Source organism: Equus quagga, chromosome 1 (genome assembly GCF_021613505.1).
Source record: "Equus quagga isolate Etosha38 chromosome 1, UCLA_HA_Equagga_1.0, whole genome shotgun sequence".
NCBI classification, from domain to species: Eukaryota; Metazoa; Chordata; class Mammalia; order Perissodactyla; family Equidae; genus Equus; species Equus quagga.
The window spans coordinates 123815514-123836289 of NC_060267.1; the positions used below are offsets into that span (position 1 = coordinate 123815514).

The window sequence follows — 20776 nt, forward strand, 5'->3', positions numbered from 1 at the left end:
GAGTCAAGTGTACCTGCATTCTGGTCCTGGTGCTGCATAAACTGGCTGAGTGCCCTTGAGCGTGATCTTTAACCTTGGTAAATTTTGCTTTCCTCCTTGGTAAAAGGAAGATATAAAAGAGCGCCTGCTTCACGGCTCCAGCAGTAATGGAGGCATTGTGAAGCGGTGCATAGCATAGTGTGGGGCGCATGGCAAGTGCTCAGGCAGTGCAATTGTTTATTTATTTAGACATCTATTGACACATTTAGCCCTTGGAACAGTTGCAAAGGGCCTATTTGTATCTATCATCCATCTGAGCATTGTTTGCTTCCGAAGTTTAAGAAATTGTAATGCCCAAAGTTGAATTTGGGGACTATTTACATTTTTTAAAAATTCTATTTATTCATAAAGTCTTTCTCATATCCAAAACTTTCTGCCATTCTCCTATCGCACCAAGGGAATAATAATAATATTAATTATCTTCATAAAGATAACAAACGCTCAAAACCAGCTATGTGCTAAGCATTGTACTCCTTTAGTTCTCACAGTAGCCCTGTGAAGTTTGAATTGTATTATCCCCATTTTGCAGGTTCAGAAAATGAGTCACAAAGAGTTTTAAGTGACTTGCCCAAGGTTATGCAATTAATAAATGGTGGAGCTGGGATTCAGTCTCAGACCATCTGGTTCTGGATCACTGGCTCTTAATCACTATGTGAAAAATCTGCCAGGTAGCAACCGCTTGACATTTTCACAACTGAATCTAGCCGGCTCCTTTAAGGAGAACTAGACAGTAATAACCGAGCGCATTCAAAGCAAGCTTTCACTCTGCCCTTGGAAGGAAAGGAATCATGCTTATTCCTTGAACGCTTTCTAAAAAAAACTTTCACTAGACCTATGAAATGCCAAATAAAATCCATCAGATTTTTTCTCGTGGAGGAAGGTAAACTCTCTCTAGATAGCTCAAGATGATAATTAAATGAGTTATTAAGTTGAGAAACATCTTTCTGCAGCTAAATCTTTGTGCTTCCATTTCTCAACCTGTCAGACGTGAAGAATTCCACTGGAGAATTCTCTAAGGCCAAATTCTCAACCTCAGCACTATTGATATTTGGGGTCAGATCATTGTTTGTTGTGGGGCCTGTTCTGTGCATTGTGGGATGGTTAGCAGCCTCCTTGACTGCTGGATGACCCTCTAGATGCCAGGAGCACTCCCGCCTTTCCAATGGGACAACCACAGATATCTCCAGACATTCCCAAATGTCACCTGGGGGGCAAAATTGTCCTTGGTTGAGACTGTGGCTCTAAGTTCCCACTAGAGCTGTCTCAGAATTTGAGTTTCGTGACTTGCACAGTAGGGCAATGTGACCTGATTGTGGACGCGTCTTATAACCTCTCTCAGCTTTGGTTTCCTCATCTCTAGTCAGAAGGGCATGCTAATCCCTTCCTGTGGGATGACTGGGAGGCTGAAATGAGAAAATCTAATTAAAACTATAGTGGATGGTTAATATATATGCTTCTGTTTTTTTAATGTTCTTTTCCTTCCAGCTCCAAAATTCAACAATTCTCATCATAACTATAGTTGTAGTTTCACTCCAGATGCTAACATGTGTATGTGATAAATCAATTTATATTTCTCTGGAAGACAACCTTGGGAATGAAAGTTGAGAGCAATTTTTCTCCTTTTTCTTTTTTTGTTGAGTTTATGTATTCCTTTCTTTTTCTTCTAACTAATACAGAAAAGTCTTTTATATTATCCCCCGTGAAGGATTGCTTCAAAGAAGATACAGTCCAACTCTTTTGAATATTCGCTAGCAGTTGAAAGGAAATGAGTTTAAATAACAGCTCCTGGCATTTAAGTTAGATATAGGAAGGAACTTTCAGACAACCATATCCAACAGTGGGAGTTTCTTGCCAGAGCAGGTGATAGAATCGCCTGGAAAGCCATTGATCTGGAACTATCTGGAGTAAGACTTTTAAATTTGGGAGACAATCAAAACCTTGAACGTTTACCCTCGAAAAATCTGTTAGCTCCACTCCTGGTCTGAGCTTCTAAGAAAGATTCTGGAACAATTCAGTGAGTGTATTTCATCCTCCTTCCCCAGTGGTTCTGCCCCTCCCCCCACCCCCCCACGATGCTAAAAGAAAAACCCAGAGAAACAGTTGGCTGATTTTTAGCACTTAAGAACTTGATGAAGGCAAAAACAAAAAAAAGAAATAATTATTCCCACTTTGTCAGCAATTAATTGTACTGTGAACGTAACTTTTTATTGTTGGAGACATGGCCAAATAGAGTACCATTGTTCTATGGATCTTCAATAGTCAGTGCACACCTGCGTTAACACTGCTCTTGGTCACCCCTGCAACTTCTTAAGGAGAAGGATGCTTGGGCCCCACCCCTAGTGTTCTAATTCAGAAAGTTTGGGAGGTGCCAGACGACTGTGTTACACACACACACACACACACACACACACACACACAGACACAGAGGATTCTCATCATGACCTTTATTCTTGGAAGTACAGTCTTTGGATCTTGGACGTTTCATATCTGTGTGTCTCCTCATCTGTAAAGTGACAGTAATAATGGTACCGACCACCCAGAGTTGTTGGGATGATGACATACATCATTCAAACCGGGTGCTTAGCACAGAGCCCAGCAGAGAGGAGGCCTCAGTTTCTGTTAACTGATATTGTTGCCGCTCTGGTCATTGTCATCATCACCACTTCTGCCCTAGAAACCTTGGGCTGTTCTTGACTCCTCCCTTTGTTGATTTCCTTCCTAATTATCCCAACTACTTGCCAAATCCGGATGAGTCCAAATCCTTTCCAGTTTATCTGTAACCTACCCTCCTCCTTTTCTTCTGTTTTTTCCCCTCTAGTTCATTGCCTGGACAGCAAACAGCCTCTTCCTTGATCTTCCTTCTTCCTGCCTTCCTGTCTGTTCTGCAGTGTGCAGCCAGAGTGGTCTTTCAAATGCACAGTGGGTGTTGGGTATCACTCTCTGGCTTAAAACTCTTCATTGCATTTAGGATAAAACCATCTTCTTCCTGAGGTTTATACGGCCTGCCTGATCTGATTGGCCATGCATCGCTTCATGCCACTTTCTGCCCTGTCTGCTGTGTTTGAGCCACAGTGATCTCTGGCCACATGTGGCTCTACTTCAGTTGTGCTGAGTTCTTTTCTGCCTCAGGACCTTTGCACAGGGCTCCTTCTGAAGCTCCCTGACTCTTCACATAGCTGCCGCCTTCTTCCTTCAAGTCTCAGCCATTATCACCTCTTTAGATTGGCCTTGCCTGACCACACCCAGTCAAAGTCCATAGCTTACGCCCCATTATTTTAATCTCAGTCTCCTGTCTATTCCCTTCAAAGCAGGAGGCACTTTGTACTTTACTTGTTGATTTGCTTGTGTTTTGTCTCACTCTTTCACTAGAATGTAAAAACCGCGTGGGAAGCGACTATGTTTGTTTTATTTACCAGCCTGTCTCCAGCACCTAGTTCAATGCCTACCGTGTGGTTGATGCTCAGGAAATAGTCATGGGATAAGAGAATGAATGATATATGAATGGGTGAATGAGTTTACTTGCTTATTCATTCATCCGCTTATCCACAGCCATGCGTAGAAAAGCTCCTATAGCAGGACATGAGCTGGGTACCTGACGACAAGAAGGGATCCAGTGATGTTGTCTGGGACGCATGTGAGTCTTTTAATTTTTCCAGAACGCTTGGACTGATTTTGCGTTTTGGACGCAGCGAGTTGTGTAATTATATAATTTTTCCTTTTCCACATCGGCTGCTATAAACTTAGAGCCAAATTTGTGGCCCATCCGTCTTCTTGGTATGCAATTTAGCCTCATTCTTGGATCCATTTCACGTCCCCGTCCTCATTTTTCTTTTCCTTTTGTTCCTATTTTTAATTTATGCCATCTTGTATTTTATGCATTCTCATAAGCTGCCTTAAATTCTCCCTAAAACAAGATAGCATCAATCAATCAATAGAGAAAAATGTGAAGAGCAGAGCTTTATGAGAGGTATAAATAAAGTGCTTCTTGCATTAGAGGGGTAGATATTTCCCAGATGACTTCTGCAAGCTCCAGGGAGTGAGTGGGGAGGGGAGAGGAGAGCCTTCTCCAGGGGAGACCTGAGCACTTAGTAGGCGCAGGAAATAGGAATTCCACTGAGATTAGTGAAGGGGAGAATTTAATTCAGGTAACTGCTTATTTTGCCTGTTTTGACTCACAGTGGAGCTCTAGACCTCATGCTGCTTTTTCCCATTATCTTCCTTCTCTCGAAGTACCATGTAATTTTCAAAATAATCAAGAGTCACCCGCTCTGCACTCTCTGAAAGATGCACACGGGCTTTCCCATAGCTCTATCTTACTGAAGTCTCAGCTGACCAAGACTGTGATTTGGGGTGAATAGGACTTGCTGCTTCTGCACTTCTGTCTGTTGTTGCATTTGTCTACAGAGCTTTCTGGTTCAGACCTGGACAGTGAGGGGCATCAAAAACTTTTCTGGGTTTGGGGAGTTGGTACATAAAACGCCTGTTATGGTGGTCAGCTTACCCTTCTCTTGACTCTAAATCCTCCATATGCCCCAGACTGGAAGCTTTGTATCTCTAGTCCAGACTGCTCCTGGGACTCAGACTTGTATATTCAGTGGCTGTCTCAGTGTCTCTCTCTTCTTGGATGACTAGTAGACCTCTCAAGCTTAACGTGTCCAAAGTTGGATTCCTGGTCTTCTCCCTGTTCCAGCGGCAGCCTTTGCTATCTCAACTGATGACAGTTCCATTCCTCCCATTTCTCAGGCCAATGGCTTTGAGGTCATCTTTGACTCTTTGTCTTACATCTCACACTCAGTCCACTACAAAAGGCTGTAGGCTCTACCTTCAAAATATGCAGATTCTGACCTTTTCCCACCACCACCCCCCTGCTGGTCATCATCACCTCTTGCCTGGATTCGAGCCGTAGGCTCCCTTCCATCCTAGTCTCCAGAGGGATCTTTGGGAAAACATGATTCAGATCACTAATCAAAACCCTCCCATGGCTTCTCCATCTCCCTCAGTCTAAAAGCCAAACTCTTCAATGGGCTTTGCGTCACCATGTGACCACAAGGCCCTGTCCCTCACCCCTGGTTCCTCTCGGTCTCCTTCAGCACAACCCTCTCTCAGGCTCACGGCTCTGGCCACACCGGACTGTTTGCAGATCCTTGACCATGCTGTGCCTGCTCCTGCCTCGGGACCTTTGCATCAGATGTCCCTTTTGCCTGGAATGCCTTTACTTCCTTAAAATCTTTGGTCTATTTCAAATGATCAGATTCCTCTCTGGGATTCCAAGTCTGTCTGGTATACTGTCTTTCTTTTATGCAAAGCACTTAACCACCTTCTAACATACTATATAATTTACTTACTTATTTGGTCTATTTTTTGCCTGTCTACCCTGTCCCACCATGCGTGAAATGTAGGGACAGGAATCTTTCTTTTATTTACCAATGTATCCCAAGGGCCTAGAACAGTGCCTGACACACACGGATTCTCTGTGATCATCAATGAGTTAGTAAAAGAAGCATCGTCTCTTCTCAAAGGAGAATGCTTTTCACCTCTTATTGTCATTTAACCTGGTGCCCTGTCCCGCTTTAGGAAGCACTCTATAAAGTTTTAATTACATTGATAAAGCTGGAGCAAAGTCCTCCAAAATAAATTGTTTGTGACTTAACAACACCCTCCATGTGAACTTCGCGTAATTCTTTAGTAACCTCTCTTCTGGAGCCTCCTGGATCCATCTGGAAACCATTCCAACAAACATCCATCCTATATAATAGATCACTATTTTCCTTTTTAATATGACTCTGGCTCCCCAGAGCCTACCGTCAGTGTTGAGATGGATTTCTTATCTCTGTTGCTTCATTAAGAGCGTACATATTTGGTTGCCAATGCTACGGTCCTCCACAGTGCAGTTTGTTGCAACAAAAGAAAGTGTTTGCCAAATGATTTGTCAGCATATGTTATAAAGCCACACAGGCACTCTTTATGTAACTGGAAAATACTGATCCCAATTAGTGACAGATTAAAGACCAAGAAGGAAAAAATGGCGTTGCTTTATTCAAAGGAAGTTAGAGGGTTGATGTGAAGGTGTTGGGGTGGAATGGGGAGGAAGACGGGAAAGAAAGGCAAAGAGGAGAAAAGGAGCTACCTGTGGGGGATGGAATAAAATTCTGGAGCCAAGGGAACGGATTTAGCATTGTAGGGCCTAGCTATCTCTCTTCTCGACTCCCAGCATTCTTCAACGTAATAACCTTTCCAGGCCAACAGGTCTCATGCATCAACCCTTGGAAAGAGAAGCATTCATCGGCTTTCTGAAATGGCAGTGAGCAGAGCTGGCCTCTCAGGAAGCGGGCGTCCTGCCGCTGTGCCACGCTGCGCCTCCAGGCCAGTCGGTGAGCTGAGATGCGTGCGGCTTTGGGAAGGAGACATAACTGCTAAGGTTGGCAGCCATCTATGAACTCAGCAGCTTGTGATTCTGGCTGCCTTTGGAAGTGACTCACCTACACATCGGGAGAGCACATTAGGCAAGCCTGGCCTCTTCTCCACGAATAAATATTTGACCTCTTGATGTTCTCCAGGCTTCTTCCTAATTAGGAAACTCCGACAGAGCCCTAAAAACAAAACCAAACATGGCTTCCCAGCACAGGGCAGCCCTCCCTTCCTTTGTCTTAAGTACCGGAGCCCCTGGCAGCACCCGCCTGTCGGTGTCTCGGAGACATCTCTTAGACTCACCTCCAGTGAAAAAATGTAATAATAGTGGCATTTTGGTTTGTTTCCATTAGCAGAAAAGAACTTACCTTATGAAAACCAAATGTTTATCTAGTAAAAGGCTTGCTTCATCTAGCATTCTTTTGGCAATGTCAGCAAGTAAATGTAAATGCTTGGAGGACAAATATGTCTTTTCAGGTGATGAGGCGGCTGATGACTGGCATTAAAATTGTCCCACGAAGGATGCGTTGTTCTGACGTTCTGCATGGCTTGGGTGTAGGGGGGTGTACCATGAAAAATACCCCCTTGTTTACTCTGAAGCTCTCCTGTGGTAATGTTCCTTGGGATGTTTTTAGATAGAGTGAAGTCAAGAATTTACAGTTGTTAGATCATGCAGGGGTTTTAAAATTTTATGACATAGCCCTGAGGCTTGCAGACTAAACGGACGCTAAATGTGCTCATCCTGTGGGCTGTGGGTTTGGGGGCCAGACTTCTTTACTTCAAGTTATTGTTCTTTAGCTAACAGTTTTCTCTGGATGAAAACCAGTCTTCCTGCTATACTCCCCCACCCTCCACCCCTCCCCCCACTGCCAACCTCCCCCCCACCCCATGTCAACAGGAAGATATTTTACATTAGGAAGAGATTCCTCGGGAAATGAAGAAAATGAATTGGGAGCTGGGCTGAAAAATTCCAAATGGTTTTTGAATCAGCTGATTTTTGTCTTTCTGTCTGGGTATCGAGGTGACTTCACCCACATCCCTCTTACACACATTATCTGAGAGTAAGTTCGAGTTTAGGATACAAAAGGCAGTCTGCGGCCACACAGTCAGCAGAAAAGTTACCCTGAACGTTGTTTAATTATCAGCCCAGATGTATATCCTGTGTCTCGGGTAGGACAATTCTAGCAGAGGAAGGATGAGAAACAGGCTCTTCTCTGTGGTTAATAATGTCATATCTATCTTTGGGTGGCATCTGATTACAGTGATGTATATTATTTAAAAGATTGTTTAAAAAAACATGCCCACAGGGAATAATAGAGTAGCTGGTCTATAGATCCTGCTGTCTGCGGATTATGTTTTAATCATGGTGCATGTAAAGATGTGCTGTTTTCTGATGCAATTTGTCAAAACTAATAAGACAATTTTCTATCCTTTGGCAACCCTACTCAAGTAACTCATGTAATTACTCAGGACAACCTAGGCCTGCTCTGGGTTTTTAGGCTGTGTTGTTCTTTTTCTCTATCCCCTCCAAGACCTACTTGGGATGAACCAATACCACTATGTTAATCACTTCCATTCAAATCCTGTCGTTGTGTATGGAGCTATGTTTTTCAGGGATGAAAGTAAATACTGTTTAGGTAGTTAAGTTCATTTATACAGGAGGGGTTTTAACAGCTCAGAGGACGTGGTGCTGAAGAGTCTGGGGTCCAGAGGTGGATGAGAGGTAGGCAGGGCTTCCTTGGAACCACCGTGGTCTGAGAAAGCCAGAATAGTACTCTGTGAAGGTGCTCAGCCAGGACTGAGGGGCCTTGTAGAGCAGGAGGCATTCCCATGCATCAGGCCGCGCTCTCTGACGGGCTCCGGTCCTACGCGTTCCCCGAGAGAGTTTTTACCCACGGTGGCTCAGCAAAACTCTAAAGCAAGAGTCAACAAACCACAACCCAAAACTATCCCACCGCTTGTTTTTGTAAATAAAGCTTTATTGGAACACAGCCATGCAATTTGTTTGGTTGTCATCTGTGGCTGCTTTCCCTCACAATGGCAGAGTCAGGTAGTTGTGACAGAGACCACATGACCTGCAAAGCTGAAAATATTTACTGTCCGGCTCTTTACAGAAAGAGTTTGCCAACCTTTGATGGATTGTTAACTTCGAGGCCACAATTTTCCAAGGGCATCCATTGCTGGCCTTCAGTGGAACAAATCCCCTGAAATAACATGCAGAATATCTTATGTGTGTGGAGGCCCACGTAGGATTTTCTGGGGGGAGAATGCATGGTTTATAATAGTTTTTCCAAGGTGTCTGTGATCCAAAGATGAAGACCCTGACCTTGAAAGAATATGCAAATTTTACCTGGGTTTACAGATTTGACTTCCCTTCTTTTTTCATCCTAAACCCTTTAGGGTCCCATTAGGCAATTTTGGTCTGAAAAATAAATTATCTCTGAAGTATGAATGTCTAACAGGAAAGTGTTTTGCTCCATGAGAGTAGTTTTATTTTAACCAGAGCCTTTCATGCCGGAAGCTAAAGATGTATGTCATAGGGGCAACATCAAAAACTGAGTCAAGAGTCGGGTGGGCGAGGGGGCTGTGGTAGCCAGGAAGCTCTTGGCTGGAGGCAAGTGGAATGTTTTGGTCCTGTTTAAAGAGACAGTAGGGCAGTCGTCTTTCTGGCCAAGTAAGGCCATAAAGCCATAACAATGACTACTCTTTTAACAACGTACAAGGTACTATGCTAAGTACGTTACATAAAATATCTTACTTCATACTCACAACTCCCCAGTGAACTAATGTGTGTAATGTTAGAACCTCGGCCAGCACAAAGTGCACACAAAGTGCACACAAAGTAATTGTTAGTGATTACCATGGTCATTCTTGGCCTTGCCATCCCCTTTTATCACCTGAGGAAATTGGGGCTCAGGCTTGTCTAAGATTTCCCAGCTCCTAAGTCACAGAGGAGGAACTGGACCTTGTGTCTGTCAGTCTCAGTGGAACCAGAAGCCAAATCTGTGCACTTTCAAAGTTTTCACTTTATTTTTTTAAACCCTATTCTTCTGACCAACTCCATGTACCCCAAGATATGGGAAGTTTCCTCTTCTAAAACACACTCAGAAAGAATCCTGTGGTGTTGGTGTCAAGAAACATGTCTTTTCGCATCTTTCCTCCTCATCTCACTTCTTTGAGGGCCTTACCGTTAGTGTCTTGGTTCTAGAGCAGTGGTTCTCAAACCTGGCTGTCCTTCTACACCACCAGGGAAGCATAAAAAGTGCAGATACTCAGTTACTGGGCCAGGATCTAGTGAATCAGCATTTATGGGGGTGGGCCTTGGAAGTCTGTATTTTATACACCTCCAGGGGTAGTCATGCTCTGGCCAGCCAAGCGTTGGTCCATCTACTGCTGTTGGACACCCCTATTCGAGATGTCACCCAAACTCTGGCCAAGTAAGACAGTCAGGGTCGGGGGTGTAACTCTTGCTGAGATCTGACTGCTTGAACCAAGGTGACTCACCCCCCTTCTGGAAACAGGCAAGATGTTCCCTCTTTGCAGTTGGGTCCTCCTGTCCAAACAGAGCCAGGAGTCTGTGGGTGGTCCCAGGCATGCAGGAGGGCTCCCTTCTGGCGGAGCCACCAGGGAACAGGCTGAGATGCAGTTGGTTCTGAGGAGAGGAATAGAGAAGGGTGGGGGTGGTTGGCCCAGAAACAGCAGGACTAGGAAGTTGATTCGGAACTCCAACTGGAGGTGGAGGAGGAAGAATATTCCTTTTTTTCCTTTAGGCCCTCATTTTAAGGTCTTTACTACATCTTCGTTTAATTCCTAAGAGCCATGGAAGTTTAAAGCAGTTCTGAGGAAAAGAAAAAGAAAAGCACTTTGTATATAACAAATGAGGGCCTTTGATTTGATAGTTTATGGGCAGTGTCCTTAGGGTCATACTACTGACCCTCTCCAGAACTCTGGGCTATTTACAAATTGGCCGCTGTACTTTAAATCCACGTAGGTCTAAATTACGTCCGACTGAAAGTATGAGACGGGGAAGGCTGCAAGGTTGGAAATGACTACAGGACACAGCAGGCGAGCTTGCCAGATTCTTGATGAGAAATCTGAAGCACCGTCAAAAGAGAGCAAGGTGCTGTGTGTGTGCATGTTTGCGTGTGTACATATTTGCTAGTCTGCACTGGTCTTTACGCGGGTCGGAGCAATTAACCTTTTTTTCTTTTTAACTACAAGTTTGGAAAGAACTTGCAGCATTTAAAGTTTGGAAAGTACGCAGGGAACAGACGTATTTATGTTAAACTCGATATTCGAGAGTCTTCTTTCCTCTGAAGCAACATAAGTAACTACCAGTGGGAATTGAGCACTTTGAGTCATGCATTTAGATTTCTGTCTGGCTTTTCCTGGTGAGTTGATGTCCCTGGAATCTTGGGGCTATATGGAAAAGTCATAGCGTTTTTCTGAAGTGATCCTCTCCTGGGCTAACTCTTGCAGGGGGGCACTGTTACAACTGAAATGTAGATTGCCTGTAATATCTCTGCTAATTGAATTATTAATGATACAAATAAGCCCCTTGCAAATTCTAACTTCCCTAAATTCTTTGCTGCTCACCCTGACTGGATAGAAAGTTTGGACTCTGAATGCAATCTCATGTTTTGCTAGTATATGGATTTAAGAAGGGATGGCAGATGGAGTCAGCCTAATTAAAATGAAAATCTAATTAGTTGAGGAGAAGGAGAGAAATTCCGTGTCATACTTGTACCACATTAACAATCGCACCTCCCCAACCATCTTCCCTCGGCTCTCTTACTCTTATTTAGAGACCAGCACTTGAACTCAGTTCCCTGGCTGGCTACCCTGCCTCCTCTGAGAGGGGTCTCAGACTAGAAGCTTGACTCTTCCGTGGAGAGTATTGAAACTGCCAAGCAGCACTGGCCTGTGAGTTGGCGACTGTGTTAATTATAACCCAGGGCCTGGAGGGACCTTGCTGCCCAGCTACTCATCATGTTCATTATTCCTCAAGAATAGAAATATTTTTCTTTTTAACAGCACGCAGATACAGAAGTAGAACTGAGGCAGGCTTACGGAGGCAGCTGAGCCCCAGCCTCTGGCCTGAATGATCAGAGCTGTCCTTGGGGTGGGTAAATGGGAGTGGCCCTAGGCCTCCGATTCTTTCAACAGCTTTATTGAGATGTAACTCACCCATATAAAGCATACACTTCAGTGGTCGTTTGTGTATTCACAGAGTTGTGCAAGTGTCACCACTATCTAATTCCAGATCATGTTCATCACCCAAAGAAAAAAACCCATACCCATTAGCAGTCACTCCCTACTTCCTGTCCAGCCCACCCTCCTCCAGCCCGAGGCGGTCCTAATCCACTCTCTGTCTCTGTGGATTTGCTTATTCCAGACCTTTCATATAAATGGAATCATACGACATATGGTCTTGTGACCAACATCCTTCATTTAGCTTAATATTTTTAAGGTTCATCTATGTGGTAGCAATTATCTATCTGTACTTCACACCTTTTTCTTGCTGAATAGTCTTCCATTGTATGGATATACCACATTTTGTTTACTCAAATGTTGATGGACATTTGAATTGTTCCCACTTTCTAGCTTTTATGAGTAATGCTGCTGTAAGTATTCACGTACAGGTTTTTGTGTGGACATATGTTTTCTTTTCTCTTGGGTATATACCTAGGAGTGGAACTGCTGGGTCAGATAGTAATTCCATCTATAACATTTTGAGAAAAGGTCAAACCATTCCAAATGGATGCATCATTTTACATTCCCACCAGCAATGTATGAGGCTTATTGTTTTTCCACATCCTCACCAATACCTGTTGTTTTCTCTTGTTTTATTATAACCATCCTAGTGAGTGTGAGGTGGTGTCTCATTGTGGTTTCGATTTGTATTTTCATGATGGCTAATGATGTTGAGCATCTTTTCACATGCTTATTGGCTGTTATATATCTTCTTCTTCAGAGAAATGTCTATTCATATCCTTTGCCCACTTCCAATTGAGTTATTTATCTTTTTATTCTTAAGTTTTAAGGGTTCTTTTTATTCTAGATACATGTCCCATATCAGATCTATGCTTTGTTAATATTTTCTCCCATTCTGTGGATTATCTTTTCATTTTCTTGATGGTAGCCTTTGAAGCACAGAAGTGTTAATTATGATGAAGTCTAAGTTATCTATATTTTTCTTTTGTCACTTGTGATTTGGGGTCATATCTGAGAAACCATTGCTAGCCCAAAGTTATGAAGATTTACTCTGTTTTCTTCTAGGAATTTTGTAGTTTTAGCTCTTCCATTTAGGTCTGTGATGCATTTTGAGTTAATTTTTGTGTGTGGTGTGAGAAGGGGTTCAACGTCTTTATTTTGAGGTGGATATCCAGTTGTCCCCAAACTGAGTTTTGAAAAACTGTTATTTCCCCCATTGGATTCTCTTGTCACCCTTTTCACAAATGAATTGATAATAGATACATGACTTTATTTCTGGGCTCTGAGTTCTGTTTTGTTACTCAATATGTCTATCCTTGTGTCAGTACCACACTCTCTTGATTCTTGTAACTTTATAGTAAGTTTTGAAATAGGGGAATGTGAGTCTTCCAACTTTGCTCTTCTATTTCAAGGTTATTTTGGCTATTCTGCGTCTCTTGAATTTCCATATGAAATTTGTCACTTTCTGCAAAACAGCCAGTTGGGATTTTGACCTATGCCCCAAATTTAAGGTGGTCCTAAATTTGTTGGCTGTAGGCAGTGACTCAGGGAGATTGTCTGGAGAGACTGTAAAGAAAATGAGGGGTTCAAGATACGCAGCTGACTTTTCCTGCTGAGATTAAAGCATTCACACAACCACACACACATATACACACATACACACACACACATACATATGAGCACTCCTCTATGTGTACAGGCAGCTTCACATTCTCGTCTACCTCCAATAGCCCTAGGTTCTGTGCTACTCTGCCACTGTGTGTGTGTTGGGAGTAGTATCATTATTGCCATTTTACAGATCATGTGAGTCTTAACTGAGATAACATCAGTGATTTATCACACTGCCATGGAGTGAGTAGTTGATAAATGTTTGCTGTTGCTGCTGTTATTATTATTGTTATTGTTTTCATGAATGATATCAGTCACCTAGAGAAGCAGTAAATCCTTAAACAAAACATAGACTTCAGTAATATACAGACCTCAGTCCTTAGATGTATGACCTCGGGAATCCCTCTCTCTGCCTGACCCTTACATTGCTTCTTAGGCTCAGATGTGAAGTCTAGGGTAGCACGTCTCAAATTTTTGAGTATAAGAGGAATAAGAATCACTTGGGGAGGGGCCGGCCCCATGGCATAGTAGTTAAGATTGGCGCATTCTGCTTCAGCGACTGGGTTCACAGATTTGGGTCCTGGGCACAGACTTATACCACTCGTCAGCCATGTTGTGGCAGTGACCCACATATAAAAAGTAGAGGATGATTGGCACAGATGTTAGTTCAGGGCTAATCTTCCTTAGCAAAAAAAAAAAAAAAATCACTTGGGGATCTTATTAAAATACTGATTCTGATTCAGTAGTTGTGGGGTGAGGCCCAAGATCCTGCATTTCTAACAAGCTCCTGGGTGATATCTTTCTGAGGACCACCCTCTGAGGAAGTAAGGTGGTAGAGGTCCTAGGGTGCATGCCCAGGTATGAGGTGTTCAAGATGGCCTCTGAACCTTGGGGCAGGCTGGGGGTTAAGAGGAAAGGCTTGCATAAAGTGGAAGATGAGAAAGGTACATTGTGAGACTTGGATTCTCTAGTTCCTTACCACTATGGTCATCTCCCTTCAGCCATCTTGTGTTCTCTGACAAGCATTGTCTGCGCCAGAAGTCTCCAGACTCTGTTAATTGCACACTCTCTCAGTAGAAAATGTTTGAACACAGACTGCCAAACTTGTATATTTACTTATCAATAAATTACACCCATATACTCCTATGATTAGCTAAAACAGCAGGACTTGCTTTGCGTGATAATATGGGACTGTAAAAATAACCATGCAAGCTGAAACTTTGCAAGCAGTCTTAATAAAGCAATGGGAAAAATTACAGTTGTACTATGACCTTTAAAAGTTTTCTTCAAAACATTAAAAATTCTCTTACTGTTGGTTATAAATACATAGGGAAATAAGAAAAATAATAAAACTAATATTTAGTACACCGCAATTTAAAACATTAGGAACATTGAGAATTCAAATGTTTTATTTCGTTGTAAAATACTTATCAAGATTAATTTGAACAGTGCTTGTCTTCCTCTTCTCCATCTTATAAATGTAATACAGAGCAATCATCTTTTCTGTAACATGGTAAATTGTCACACTCCTCTCTCAGTTGGGATCAGCTTCCATTTTATGCTTTGTGGTTTCATGAAAGATCTCTGAGAGCTCCTTTAAAGTGAACTTTATTTTTGTTGCGTGTCACTTCCTCTCAGACATACGTCTTCATCCTTTTTTTTGTTACAGCCACTTTCCTACTTATGTTGACAAATTCACCTTCATTAAATTTCTCTGGCTGCGTATCCAGAATCTCTTAACTCTGTGGTCAGCTGTTTCTTCTATAATTCCATTCACATTTCATTTGAATTTCCCTTCCAGTATGACCACTTTTTGTTTCTTTGCTGCATTCTCAAAGTTGGCGGCCAATTCACTCATTTGTGTAAAATGTCATATGGGCATATCACTGGGAGCTGAGAAGGCAACACAACTACATGCTTTGCTGTCTGTGCATGAACTGAATAATAGGTGCTCTGTGACCAGTCACTGACAGACTGACAGAAGTGATGGGATTGGTCACTGATTGTAAAGTATATCTGTTATTTACATAGTGATTTGTGGACTGAAACAGTAAAGTTGGTACTTTCTGCAAATTACTCATGGTTTAGATGCCATGGAAACTGAAATTTGAACCATGATGGGAGATTGGCATTATAAATGGGAATAACTGAAATTTGTGCATGAGGAACTGTGCAAAATGAAGACTGTCTGTTTTGCAAAGCATGATATATATATAAATCAAGCTTCATAGTTAATAATAGTATTCAAAATCCATACTTCAAAGAGCCATCTTGATCATTTTTATTTATTTATTTTTTTGCCAAATTATGGTTAATTCTCCTTGTTATTGTTTTTACTCTATTCTGTGGTGTCAAAGGAGCCCATACCAGGAGTAGGAGATGCCCTAACTCAGCCATTTCCTCATTTTCTTCTGCTTACATTAGACAATTATACTCTGTGGACTTTTCATAGTAATCTTTTTAGATCATTGGTAGAAGTTCAATTAATACCAAATATCTACACTTCCATAAATCCATTTAACCTAGTAAACTCAATAGTATGTCACAGTATGCTAAAATTTAATCCTCACTATCCCCACCGTCAACTGTCCCATATCGTGGCATGGGTACCTTTTTCTCAGAGTGCTGTCAGTGCCTCATAGGAGGCATGCTGTCTGACCATCTGACAGCAGAATCAAGTGAGGGCCCCAGTGTCAAGCCATACATTAAATATCTGTTAGGTTTAATCCCCTAAATTTTAGGCGAAAATTAATTTAAAGATAAAGTCTAATATTGTCGCTTAATCCAAGTTGAGACCACTATCCTCCACGTTGTTGTGGTTGAATTGTGCTCCACTTAGGGAAGGATTCTGTGTTGGAAGGGGGAAGGGGTCAGTTCCTCCCTAGTGCCAGGATGACATCACATTCTTAGGCTTCCATCTGGAGCTTGTTTTATGGTTAAAAAGAAAGCACTTCCTGGACATCCCGGTGGATACTAGTTGATACAGTGACCATGTACCAAAAGTGTCACCCATCAAGAAGTTCTGAAGCAAATGAGGCCCAGTCAGCCCCCAAAGAATGAGATCCAGGGGTACTCAAGAAAGATAGAGTTGCTTTTCATGCACAAAAATACAAAGGGTCGGTTGAGTTGTCAAAGGCGTCACAACAAATGTGCCACAGAACTAGACTTGGTTCTGAATTTCCTGCCTTTCCCCTGGACCTGTTTAAAGCAGAGTATGGTCTGAGACCCATCTGCATCTGAATACCCAGGGGGTTTATTAAAACTTAGATTCCTGGGCTCCTCCCTAAGCAAGTTGAATCATAGTGGGTAGCAGGGAGGCTGGGAATCTGCATTTTTAACAAGCTTCCTTGGGTATGTGCTCATTAAAGCAAGCTAAAGTTGGGAGAATCATTGTCCTGGCTTAAGCTGCCATTATGCATTAATCTTCCACTCTGCACACAAAGTTCTAGAATTTGAAGAATAAATGGGAAAGGTTTCTAGTGTTCTTACAGGATTGAGATTTATATTTTGAATACTGGTCCAAAAGAATGATCATCTCTCTTTTTGTTTCTGAGGAATATTTTCCCTGAGCTAACGTCTGTTGCCATTCTTCCTCTTTTTGCTTGAGGAAGGTTCACCCTGACCTAACATCTGTGCGAATCTTCCTCTATTTTGTTTGTGGGATGCTGCTACAGCATGGCCGCTGAGGAGTGGTGTAGGTCTGCGCCTGGGAAGCGAACCCAGGCCACCGAAGGCAAGTGTGCTGAACTTAACCACTAGGCAACGGGGCCAGCCCCCATCTCTCTTTGGTAAAAGGAATAAGAAATATTTGTAGAAAGGCCTGAGTTATGCATAATATATACCAGTAAGTTAAGAAGTTACTTAAAGTATAATGGGCATTTAGATCCATAGCTATGTCCATCGGCCACCAATCTTTGCACAACTTAGAAATTCGGGAGCTTTGCAGTTGCCCAGATCCGGGGTCAAATTTTGCTTCTGCTGCTTATTAGTTGTGTGAAATTGGACAAGTTATTTAAACTCTCTGAGTCTCAATTTCCTTATCCAAAAATAAGGCTAGTTATATCAATCTTGAGGGGCTAGTGGGAAGATTAAATGAGAAAGTTAATGCAAAGAACTCAATAGAAGGGGTCCTATTTCTATTCTAGAAATAGTTTTTCTATTCTGGGGGCAATCAGATCATACTTCAAATATATTGGCTGAGCTGACTGAAGAAAACCTTAGGTGAACCCGTTCGTAGAGAGGCAAAGATTTTTGAAAACCAGCAACCCCCACAAAGCCTCTACTCTGAGTTTGACATTATGATGTGGTAATAATGTGTTAAGAGATTCTAAGAATATGTGCTAAGAGGTACGGAGAAATATAAGAAGATGTCTTCTTTATACACAGGTAGCTCACAAGTCCAACTGGGGAGAAGATAGTGATAATACCTTTGCCTTTGTTTGATTGTCCCTTTACAGTTTCCAGTGTGGTATTATATTTTATCCTTGTGGCAGCCTCAGGGTAGATAGGCCACCTAGGATTATCATCATCATCTCCATTCCACAGGTAATGAAATTGAGACCCCAAGGGATCTGACTTGATCGTTGCAACTAATACTCAAACTCTGAATTCTGCCCATGCTGCCTCTTTCTACCCATGAAACAATCAGAGAACACAAAGCCTTGTCGCTAATGGCCAGGTGTGCCCTTGGAGTTTTGATGGATTGCTTCTCTTAACACCCAGTTCCTTTACATGCTTTGTTTCCAGGGACAAGGTGCGACCTGTGCTGACTTCTGAAATGGGCTGTGATGTACTAGAGGGCTCTGGAATTTATTTACTGGTATTCTCTATGTCAACTCGCTCTGCCTTGCTGTTTTCATTCCATTGCATGTCAAGTTTGTAAAAGCACATACCACCCGTTACAGCTCATCTCCTTAGTGCTGACTTGAAAATAATGAAGGCACATGTAAAGTCAGCATATCTGTCTTCCAAGTGTTTAAAGAAAACGGGTGTTTTGTTGAAATTGAATTAACTGCTAGAATCAAGAATGCAGTAACTATTTTAAGTAATTCACTGAGACTTTTTTTTTAATGTTTTTTAATATGTAAAATAGGCCTGAGGCTGCTTACCTACCTCAGAGTAGAATCCTTTTGCTTTAATTAATGAATATTTGGTAAGTGCCAGAAATGGTCAGCATCATCATTATTATTGTTGTCATCATCACCATCATCATCCTTATCACTTCCATTCTCATCACTTACAGCTCCTTTATGTAATGACTGTAGTTCAAGGACACAGAAACATTTTTCTTTAATAAGCTCCCAAACTTTTTCTTCTCCTCCTCCCAACTATCTTTCCATTTTTGTTGCTCTGGGATTTGGCAACCCAGTTTAATTTATGATGAAAAGACACTCTGGAAAATTGAAATGAGATAACAAGAGTTGATTGGGGAAAAAAATAACTTCATCTTAACTCTTGAGGCAGAAGGCATCAGGTTCCCTGATTCTTTCCTTTCGTCCTTGAAAATAGAACATCAGCCACAGAGCGCACCTGTGCCGAGTTCTAAAATGAATCTACGGCAGCCGTTGCCAGAGTAGCAATTAGACAATTACAGCTAAATTTCACCTGCAGAGGCAGACTGCAAAATACCGGTGGTTTGACCTTCCACACTTTGGGATGAGGTAAATAATCCGTGGGAGATGGAATGATGTCATGGAACTGGTACGGGCAGGGAAGTCAGGCTGTGGTGTGGTTCTCAGCTGACCTCCATGGCCTGGGGGATGTTGGACACAGCACAGAATTCAGCTATTTTTTGTCTGCTTCTCCTCTGTGATGGAGGCATATTACACTTTTCCTTCTTCCTCTTCAAGTTGTAAATAACCAAGGAAATCACCCAGCCTATCACCCTATTGGGTTTTTTTTTTTTTTTTTTAGAGCGCTTACTATAGCTGGAAAGATCTTCCTTGATTTATTTAGTGATTTTTTTTTGCTTCTCTACTCTCCTCCACTCCCTCACTGCACTGTAACCACAGAGAGAGACATTCTCATCTGTCTTGCTCATCTCTCTGTGCCCAGCTCCCATCGTGGGCCCTGGTTTGTAGCAAGTGCTCAGTAAGCATTTGCTGCATAAATGTGTCTAAAATGCTTGAACACATAAAGCAGAAATCACAAACTGACAGCCCAGAGGCCAAATTTGGCTTGCTAGGTTTGTTGTTATTGGCTGCACAGTTTTGTTAAAAATAATGAATTGGTGGCCAGTATTTAAATGTGGAGACTTCGTACAGATGACCACATTCCTGGCTTCACTTGAAATTCAATCAGAAGATCTGGAACACTGGACCAGCCTTAGGAGAGGAAGAAGAGCCTGCAATGGTGGTTCTCAAAGCGTGGTCCTCAGATCTGCAGCATCAGCATCACCTGGGAGCTTGTTAGAAATGCAAAGTCTCGGACCTTCTCCTCCCCTGACCTTCTGAGTCGCCTGGCAATCTTTATTTTAACAAGTGCCCCGGGTGATTCTGATGTACTCTAAACCTTGAGATCCGCTCGGTGCCCTTAGAGCTGAGAGAGAGTGACTGGCTTTGAAAACAGAATGCCTGGGTTTCAAGTCTGGCTTTGCCACTTCCTAGCTGTGTGGGGTCAGACAAGTTACCTAATCTCGCTGTGCCTCAGTTTGCTCGTTTATAACATGAGGATGATAACAGGACCTTCGTCCTAAGGTTAGGAAGATTAGATGAGTTAATCTATGTAAAGCCCTTAGATCCTTGGAGGAATGACCTAACAAATGTTCCTTGCTGTTAACATGGCTTTAGTCAGCTGAGGCTGACCAGGCAGCTGCCTCGTTTAGATGCAACCTTAGCTGCTCTCCACTTTATGAGACACCACAGCATGCTTCCCTCCTTCATGGGACTTGCCGTGCCCCTATGGGCATTTCAGGTCGTCATCACCGACATGAAGCAGCTTTCTCTGTGTCAGCAATGACACCCACACCCTCTCATCAAAGAGTGGTAATATGTATCGTGTGCCTACTGTGTACCAAGCACTAAACTTAGGCCCTTGGCATATTTTATCCCCTCCTATTTCCCAGCAGCCCAACAAAGTTAATATTCTTATGCTCCCTTTACAGATGAAGAACTGGCAATTCAGAGAGGTTAACTAACTTGCCTAAAACCACACAGCTGATTAGTGGCAGAGCAGGAATCCAACCCAGGTATTGAACTTCAAGTCTGTTTTGTTTCCCCTTCTTCTGTGTTCCCCCAAATGGGGCACACGCCACAGTAGTTTACAAATGATTTTATATGCCACTGAGATGGTTTTAGGTGGCGAGGAAGATGGTTTCAGTTGGTGTACAAATTCTGCACTAACTAAAAATAAAATACATAGTGAAAAAGTTAATACGTTTTTAAGTTCTCCTGAAAACCAGAGAGGAAAGTCTGAGTTGGTGCTCGTAGATCTTTTTCTTTTAAAGGAAATTCCAGTTTCATAATCTTTAAGATTATATGTTTTAGTTACATTAAGCGAAGATGCGTTT

General features: G+C 42.4%; 1 protein-coding gene across 5 annotated transcripts in view; it reads left to right on the forward strand.

Annotated features, from left to right (window-relative positions):
• Window positions 1-20776, forward strand: part of PRICKLE2 (prickle planar cell polarity protein 2) — a 306961-nt gene that overhangs the window by 79652 nt on the left and 206533 nt on the right. The gene's annotated exons all lie outside the window — the stretch shown is intronic.